Below are 9,219 nucleotides of genomic sequence, written 5' to 3' on the forward strand. Positions count from 1 at the left end.
CAACAAAAGCAAAACGAGGATAATGGAATGTAGTCAAATTAAATCGGGTGATGCTGAGGGAATTAGATTAGGAAATGAGACACTTAAAGTAGTAAAGGAGTTTTGCTATTTAGGGAGTAAAATAACTGATGATGGTCGAAGTAGAGAGGATATAAAATGTAGACTGGCAATGGCAAGGAAATCGTTTCTGAAGAAGAGAAATTTGTTAACATCGAGTATAGATTTAAGTGTCAGGAAGTCGTTTCTGAAAGTATTTGTATGGAGTGTAGCCATGTATGGAAGTGAAACATGGACGATAAATACTTTGGACAAGAAGAGAATAGAAGCTTTCGAAATGTGGTGCTACAGAAGAATGCTGAAGATAAGGTGGGTAGATCACGTAACTAATGAGGAGGTATTGAATAGGATTTGGGAGAAGAGAAGTTTGTGGCACAACTTGACTAGAAGAAGGGATCGGTTGGTAGGACATGTTTTGAGGCATCAAGGGATCACAAATTTAGCATTGGAGGACAGCGTGGAGGGTAAAAATCGTAGAGGGAGACCAAGAGATGAATACACTAAGCAGATTCAGAAGGATGTAGGTTGCAGTAGGTACTGGGAGATGAAGAAGCTTGCACAGGATAGAGTAGCATGGAGAGCTGCATCAAACCAGTCTCAGGACTGAAGACCACAACAACAACAACAACAACAGAAGTACTAGAAAGGCGAATTATAAGGAAAATATTAGGACCACAAAACACAGCGGAAGCCTGGAAATTACGAAGTAATGCTGTAATACACCAAAATACAGAAAATATTTCAAACGTAATCAGAAAAAGAAGCCTCGTGTTTTTTTACATCTATTTCGAATGCAAGACAGTAAATTAACTAATAAGATTTTCAAATGGTTCAAATGGCTCTGAGCACTATGGGACTTAACTTCTCAGGTCATCGGTCCCCTAAAACTTAGAACTACTTAAACCTAACTAACCTAAGGACATCACACAGATCCATGCCCGAGGCAGGACTCGAACCTGCGACCGTAGCGGTCGCGCGGTTCCAGACTGTAACGCCTAGAACCGCTCGGCCACCTCGGCCGGCAAGATTTTCAAATATTTGTGGGGTAAGAAGTCCACAACAAGCTGGGTCAACGAAGTAAAAAATGGTTCAAATGGCTCTAAACACTATGGGACTTAACATCTGAGGTCATCAGTCCCCTAGACATAGAACTACTTAAACCTAACTAACCTAAGGACATGACACACATCCGTGCCCGAGGCAGGATTCGAACCTGTGACCGTAGCTGCAGCGCGGTTCCGGACTGAAGCGCCTAGAATCGCTCGGCCACAGCAGCCGACACGAAGTAAAAAAGGATTTAGAACGAAACAATATAAAAATAGAAGATGTAAAAAACAGAGAAGCCTTTCGGGAAAAAGTATTGATAATAGGATTCCAAGGCAGGGTAGCTAAAAAGACTGGTTCAAAATGGTCTGAAAACAGAAAGAAGAAACATAGTGAACAGATGGAGGCATACTGTAAGAAAATAACAAAGAACGAATAACTGACATTGGCACGTGGTCCTCAGATGGCCTATTCGCAAAAAAAAGTGATTCAAAAGTAACTGTACACAGTTCATGGTTGTAATTTATGCATCAAAACAAGAGCAAACCGTCAAATAATGTTTTGTCTGAAACTGCTTTATTTCAGAGTTATGCAAGAGAGCGGGGATCGCACGTGCAACACAAACACAAAATTAATTCCTCTCAGAAAGTAACGACACTAAGGGACCCGAAAGACAACTCAGCTCAGGGCCCAGCTTTACACCAGGGCATGTTCAAAATGATGTCCATGTAGACGAAGACAATGAGGTGTTTCACTCTTGGAATGCCGCAGTGTCCATTCATCTCATTCTGCACAGTTGCACAGATATTTTCAGTTCGCTGCTGTAGCTGTGCTACATTCTCAATTGTAACACCAGTTACGAGCTCCTTGAGGCGTCCCCAAAGGTCGAAGTCCGGGGTTAAGATCTGGAGATCTGTAGGGCCCAGCAACTGGTCCTGCACGGCCTATCCACTTGTCGGGATCAACAACGCTGAGATACTCTCCGAAATGTGCAGGGGTACCGTCGACAAAGCAACACCACTCGATATGCAGGCGAACATGACACGCCAAAATCATTTATTGGTCCATGATGTAATGCCTACCACTAATGACATCTTGCATCATAACTCGGAAATAAAGCAGATTCAGATAATACTTTATTTAACATTGTACTTTTATTTTGATCCATATATTACGAAGAGTGTACAGTTACTTTTGAATCACCCTGTATTAATTGATTAATACAGTGTGGTGAGAAGCACCCGCCAGGTTAGCCAAAGCGCTAATGCGCTGCTTGCTGGACTCGGGTAGGCGCGCCGGCCCCGGATCGAATCCGCCTGGCGGATTACCGCCGTCGGCCGGTGTGTCGGCCAGCCCGGATGTGGTTTTTAGGCGGTTTTCCACATCCCAATATGTGAATACCGGGCTGGTCCCCACGTTCCGCTTCAGTTACACGACTCGCAGACATCTGAACACGTTCGCACTATTCCATGGATTACACTAGACGCAGACAGCTGGGGTACACTAATTCCGTCCCGGAGGATACGGGGTGGCGGCAGGAAGGGCATCCGGCCACCCCTTATAACTAACCTTGCCAACTCCGTTCCTAGCTGTGCCTACCCTGCGAAACCGCGGGACAAGGCACCAGTAAAAGAAAGAACATTGTGGTGAGAAACAGTCTAAAATGTTTGTAATAGTGTTGCAGGATACGTTCTGCTGAGAAATAATTAAGAAAAAAATTCGGTACGTAGTTCCGTTTCCCGTACAACTGTTTCGTTTTCGATGGCTTGACTACATCATGCTCCGGAGAAAGTGGTCCGCGAGATCGCCGCGAGCGTTTTGCGAGACGAGCAAGTGACCGAGCCGGTGAGCGGAGAGCGGACGCTGGGCCCAGTAGACCTGCTCCCACAGCGGCTAGCGGCTCGTTACGGATACAAGCGGACGGCGCGGCCAACGGCAGTCGGAATAATTCATGGCGGCAATCATGGTGCGCGCTAATCAGCCGGAACGTAATCCTTCCGTCCGCTAATCCCAGTCCTCCCGCTGTGTCGCATCCTGCAGCCACTGACGTCTCTGTATATTTAATATGCGCCTCGCCGTGCTGAGCCGCGGCCTGTGACCGGATCGAACGAAATGGCGTGCGCTTGTGCTTAACCAGACTTGGCAGTCTCTACGTGCGCTATGTACGATCGGCTCGGCTAACACAGTCGCGTACGCTTTGTCCTTGAGGGTACTACTACGGTGTGGACTCTCCGGACTTGCACTGACCCGTCCGTCGACCGATACCGTTTTCGTGTGTACCGTAGGCCTACGTAGACTCTGCTTACAAGGGGTGACACTGCTCTCCTGTTCTTATTCTCTTCGTAAAAACAAAACTGACAGCTTAATAATCAGCGATAGTCATTGCTTTTGCTAGGAAAAACAGCTAAACGTTTTTGAAACCCAAAGATAATACACTACTATCCATTAAAATTGCTACACAACGAAGATGACGTGCTACAGACGAGAAATTTAACCGACAGGAAGAAGATGCTGTGATATGCAAATGATTAGCTTTTCAGAGCATTCACACAAGGTTGGCGCCGATGGTGACACCTACAACGCGCTGACATGAGGAAAGTTTCCAATCGATTTCTCATACACAAACAGCAGTTCACCGGCGTTGCCTGCTGAAACGTTGTTGTGATGCCTCGTGTAAGGAGGAGAAACGCGTATCATCACGTTTCCGCCTTTGCTAAAGGTCGGATTGTAGCCTGTCGCGATTGCGGTTTATCGTATCGCACATTGCTGCTCGCGTTGGTCGAGATCCAATGACTGTTAGCAGAATATGGAATCGATGGGATCAGGAGTGTGATTCGGAACGCCGTGCTGGATCCCAACGGCCTCGTATCACTAGCAGTCGAGATCACAGGCATCTTATCCACATGGCTGTAATGGATCGTGCAGCCACGTCTCGATCCCTGAGTCAACAGATGGGGACATTTGCAAGACAACAACTATATGCACGAACAGTTCGACGACGTTTGCAGCAGCATGGACTATCAGCTCGAAGACCATGGCTGCGGTTACCCTTGACGCCGCATCACAGACAGGAGCGCCTGCGATGGTGTACTCAACGACGAACCTGGGTGCACGAATGGCAAAACGCCATTTTTTCGGATGAATCCAGGTTCTGTTTACAGCATCGTGGTGGTCGCATCCGTGTTTGGCGACATCGCGGTGAACGCACATTGGAAGCGTGTATTCGTCATCGCCACACTGGCGTATCACCCGGCGTGATGGTATGGGGTGTCATTGGTTACACGTCTCGGTCACCTCTTCTTCGTACTAACAGCACTTTGAACAGTGGACGTTACATTTCAGATGTGTTACGACCCGTGGCTCTACCCTTCATTCGATCTCTGCGAAACCCTACATTTCAGCAGAATAATGCACGACCGCATGTTGCAGGTCCTGTACGGGCCTTTATGGATACAGAAAATGTTCGACTGCTGCCCCGGCCAGCACATTCTCTAGATCTCTCACCAATTGATACCGTCTGTTCAATCGTGGCCGAGCAATTGGCTCGTCACAATACGCCAGTCACTACTCTTGATGAACAGTGGTATCGTGTTGAAGCTGAATTGGCAGCTGTACCTGTACACGCCATCCAAGCTCTGTTTGACTCAATGCCCAGGCGTATCAAGGCCGTTATTAAGGCCAGAGTTGGTTGTTCTGGGTACTGATTTCTCAGGTTCTATGCACCCAAATGGCGCAAAAATGTAATCACATGTCAGCTCTAGTATAATATATTTGTCCAATGAATACCCGTTTATCATCTGCATGTCTTCTTGGTGAAGCAATTTTAATGGCCAGTAGTGTAGCTGCTCCACAATATCCGCGTTAGTATGATACAGGGTGAGGCAAATCAGAGTGACCCGAACGAGTGGATATGATTGGCCGTGAATATATTCTTATAACCACACCAACAGCATCTTCCACCAGGAGATGGAGCAACTGCCCGTACAGCCGATCGAACCCTGGAGCACATTTACGCAATCTTAATGCCTGACTGGCAGAATTGTTAGCAGAGGTCAGTCTGGTCGTGGCTCTTGCTCACCGCCCAGGTCACCTGATCTGTCAGCTTTTACTTTGTGCGGGGAGCCTTGAGGACTGAGGTGTATCGCAACAGCCCTCATAGTCTTAAGAACTGCAGCAGAACATTTCGGATGAGACTGCGCCAATTCCAGCAGTCCAGCTTCTATCCACCTTCAGCAACTTGCTGACCAGCGCCCTAAAGTACCAAGAGGTGAATGGTGGGTACTTTCAACGTCTACTGCAGTCAGGTTAGTAGTGTTCTTCCTTTCCTCTGCTGTGTTTCTTCGTACCCAAGAACTCTGTTCTCTGGGCTAGAGATGGGCACACTCGTTCATCTTAGGGAACTAGTTCACTAGTGATCGCTCTTTTTTGGGAGCCATTCATTTTTACTCGTTCACCGTTCATATGTGCATGGTATATGGTTCTTATGAAAAATTGAAAATTAGTAGCATAGATGACTGAAGATGGAAGGCGCCAAGAGGGGGCACTTGCCTCCCCCCTGGAGTATAGAATTTTTATTCATTACAGAATTCTCACACACTTGTAGATGTAATTTTAGTGATTCTGCAAAACCTCTCTTTTAGCCAGCTGTAGCGTTATGCAGGTCATCGCAGTGGAATAATATAAGGTGGCGCACGAAAAACCTGCCCCGAGTACAGACTGCTCGCCAATTACGCGCGATTTGTTGACCGCTACGAGCAGAATAGATAAACATGTAATAACTAGGCAGTAAAGAAATAAATAAGCTAATGCAAACAACAACTTCGAAACAATAGATGACGATTGGTAGGAGACAATAAGCAGTCTAGTACTCGGGGAAGTGTAGAAGTTATCGTATTCTTTTTACAAAATGTGACACCATACACTCGATTATGGAGCGCGGGCTTCATTCGGTTGTAAGTCGGTGTGCCTTCCATAACAATTGAAATGCTGTTTTACCTTGGGTCAAAAAAAAGACGGAAAATGGCCACTCGTGTGTGCCGTGCCGACTTCCTTTGCATGTGTAATAACAAGAAAACTTACCTTTTTACGCCTTCTGCTGTTTATTGAAATAGTGAAGTAAGCTGATATGCCCTTTTGTTACCTGAAAAGATGTATGTATTACGTAACAGGTAATTTTATGTAATTTACGTAATTATAAAATACATTTTAATTACCGGTCGTGGACGCTGTATGCGCAGCGAAAGAAACGTACAACTCGCTACTGAATTAACTAGGAGCAGTCGGCAGTGGAACTGTGACGAGTGGCAACGTGAAGTACGTGTCCTGCCGAGGTAGACCGAGGCGGAGACTGACGGGAACGTGAGCGAGGCTGGAACGAGACCGGCCGACGTGCCGTTGAGGGAACGAGACCGACCGTTTCCCGTTCCCTGAAACTGTAAGTACAAAGCCGTGACCGAAGTGAACTATGAAAGACCATTCCTTAGAATTCGTTCCTCGCTCCTTCCGTTCATCCTGGTGAACCGTTCCTTTCGCCCCGTTAGTTCGCGAACGACCCATCTCTACTCTGGGCCACTTTTCTTCCCCTCCCCCCCCCCCCCCCCTCATATATATGAGGGCACGCACAAAACCAATACACAAAAGAATTTTTTTTTGCTGTAATTTTAAATGCATCGCACTTCTCTTTGTAAAATGAAACTAGTTTCATTCAAATCCGATCATTACATGGTGGATATAATTAAAGTGCAATTACTCACGGAGGTCCAGCGTGGGCTACAATTATCGTATGGCAGCGGAACTTGGTAGAAATACTAATGCGATAATACGGAACCGATTTACGCAGGAAAACAAATTAGTTCCAACTGTGGACACCAGGTGCAGATCTGGCACTGTGGCACTGCTTCTATGACGGTGTGACATCTATTCTGTCATTTGACAAGTCAGAACGTGAGTGAACAGCGTGGCAGCCACGAAGAGAGACCGTGCGCTGTTAGTGAAACCGTTTTGTGTGAACGCCTACAATTACAGCGAGAAAGAAGCGCCGATTGGAAGGTATGAGGAGAGACTCGATGTCGTTAAATGATTTAAAGAAGATGAGAATGAAATTCGAAAATACGGGTGAGCTTCATGTGGCATTTCGACGAGGAAGACATCCTAGTCCGGTAGAAGTTGCTGACAAGGTTGCTGTTCTTGTAACTGAGCATGCAGCACGTGTCCCAGGTAGTGCCAGCGCACTTGCAGTGTCACGAGAATTGTCAAATGGATGGTTCAAATGGCTCTGAGCACTATGCGACGTAGCTTCTGAGGTCATCAGTCCCCTAGAACTTAGAACTACTTAAACCTAACTAACCTAAGGACATCACACACATCCATGCCCGAGGCAGGATTCGAACCTGCGACCGTAGCAGTCGCGCGGTTCCGGACTGAGCGCCTAGAACCGCTAGACCACCGCGGCCGGCGAGAATTGTCCATCACCATTATTAACAGTGTAGAAAGTTTTGCGGTATAGTTTAGACTGGTACCCGTTGCAGGCTTTCAAAAACAAAAAATGAATGAGGTGGCCCTCAACTACGTACCCTCAGACTCATAGTTGAAATATTAAAGGTTTTGGCTGGTTTCGTTGTTAGGGGCTGGGATACGTAGTTGCCGCATTACAGGCCAAATACTGCTGAGTCTACAGTATACAATATGCATATAAACATGATTCGAATGGTCGAAGGTTCCTATCACTCGGCAATTGCGAATCTTGAATGTGACATAGAAATTCATAAATGAAAGACTGCAATTAAATAAAATGTGCAGGTACTATTTTAACGACTTTAAATGATGATTACAATAGCAGCTGTACCTTCAAGAATGCTATTTATTACTGTAAAAAATTTATTGGTGTCTATGATCCAGAACTAAATAAAATATGAGTTGAATAACAGGGAAACAATAGATTTCTAGCGACTGCTACGGTCGCAGGTTCGAATCCTGCCTCGGGCATGGATGTGTGTGATGTCCTTAGGTTAGTTAGGTTTAAGTAGTTCTACGTTCTAGGGGACTGATGACCACAGATGTTGAGTCCCATAGTGCTCAGAGCCATTTTTTGAATAGATTCCTACTTCACGTAATTAATAATGTACAACAACATAGCCGCGAGATATTCACTTCTAAACGTGAACTACGTCTTCACTGCAGAAGCCACGAAGATCTCACAAGTGCACAAGTCGGCACTACGAAATATTTCTATCTCCCGTGACCACGCGCAAACTGCTCCACTCTCCAAGTATCTCCCGCAACCGTCCGTCGCGTCTCCCCGTCCAGTACACCCTCCGCGTCCTGTGCGACAGCCGACCGTCTGTCGCGCCGTCCTGTTCAGTACTCCCCCGTGTCCTGTGCGACCCGATGCTTCCTTCTCCCCCACCTCCATACAGTCTCTCCATTCTTCGGTAGTCGCCTACTGTAGTAACGAGCACTGTGCTTGGATAGACTGCTCCCGCCATGTCTCCTAGCCAACGCACACTCACAAACATATTGAAACACATACAGAATACTGGATGGTCGTCAGTCCGGAACCGCGCGACTGCTACGGTCGCAGGTTCGAATCCCGCCTCGGGCACGGGTGTGTGTGATGTCCTTAGGTTAGTTAGGTTTAAGTAGTTCTAGGGGACTGATGACCTTAGATGTTAAGTCCCATAGTGCTCAGAGCCATTTTGAGAATACTGGATTGAGATGTAAATAACTTGGTTCAAATGGTTCAAATGGCTCTGAGCACTATGGGACTTAACATCTATGGTCATCAGTCCCCTAGAACTTAGAACTACTTAAACCTAACTAACCTAAGGACATCACACAACACCCAGTCATCACGAGGCAGAGAAAATCCCTGACCCCGCCGGGAAGCGAACCCGGGAACGCGGGCTTGGGAAGCGAGAACGCTACCGCACGACCACGAGCTGCGGACTAAATAACTTGAAATTAAATAAATATTCCTGCGGCTGGACCATACACACGCTCTAACACACATTATAAAATAAATAAAAAAAATTAAATAAACATATATCAAAGGAATAGGAACAAAAGCAGGAGAGGAGCCTAATGTGCCGCGCGGGATTAACCGAGCGATCTTAGGCGCTG

Source organism: Schistocerca nitens, chromosome 4 (genome assembly GCF_023898315.1).
Source record: "Schistocerca nitens isolate TAMUIC-IGC-003100 chromosome 4, iqSchNite1.1, whole genome shotgun sequence".
NCBI classification, from domain to species: domain Eukaryota; kingdom Metazoa; phylum Arthropoda; class Insecta; order Orthoptera; family Acrididae; genus Schistocerca; species Schistocerca nitens.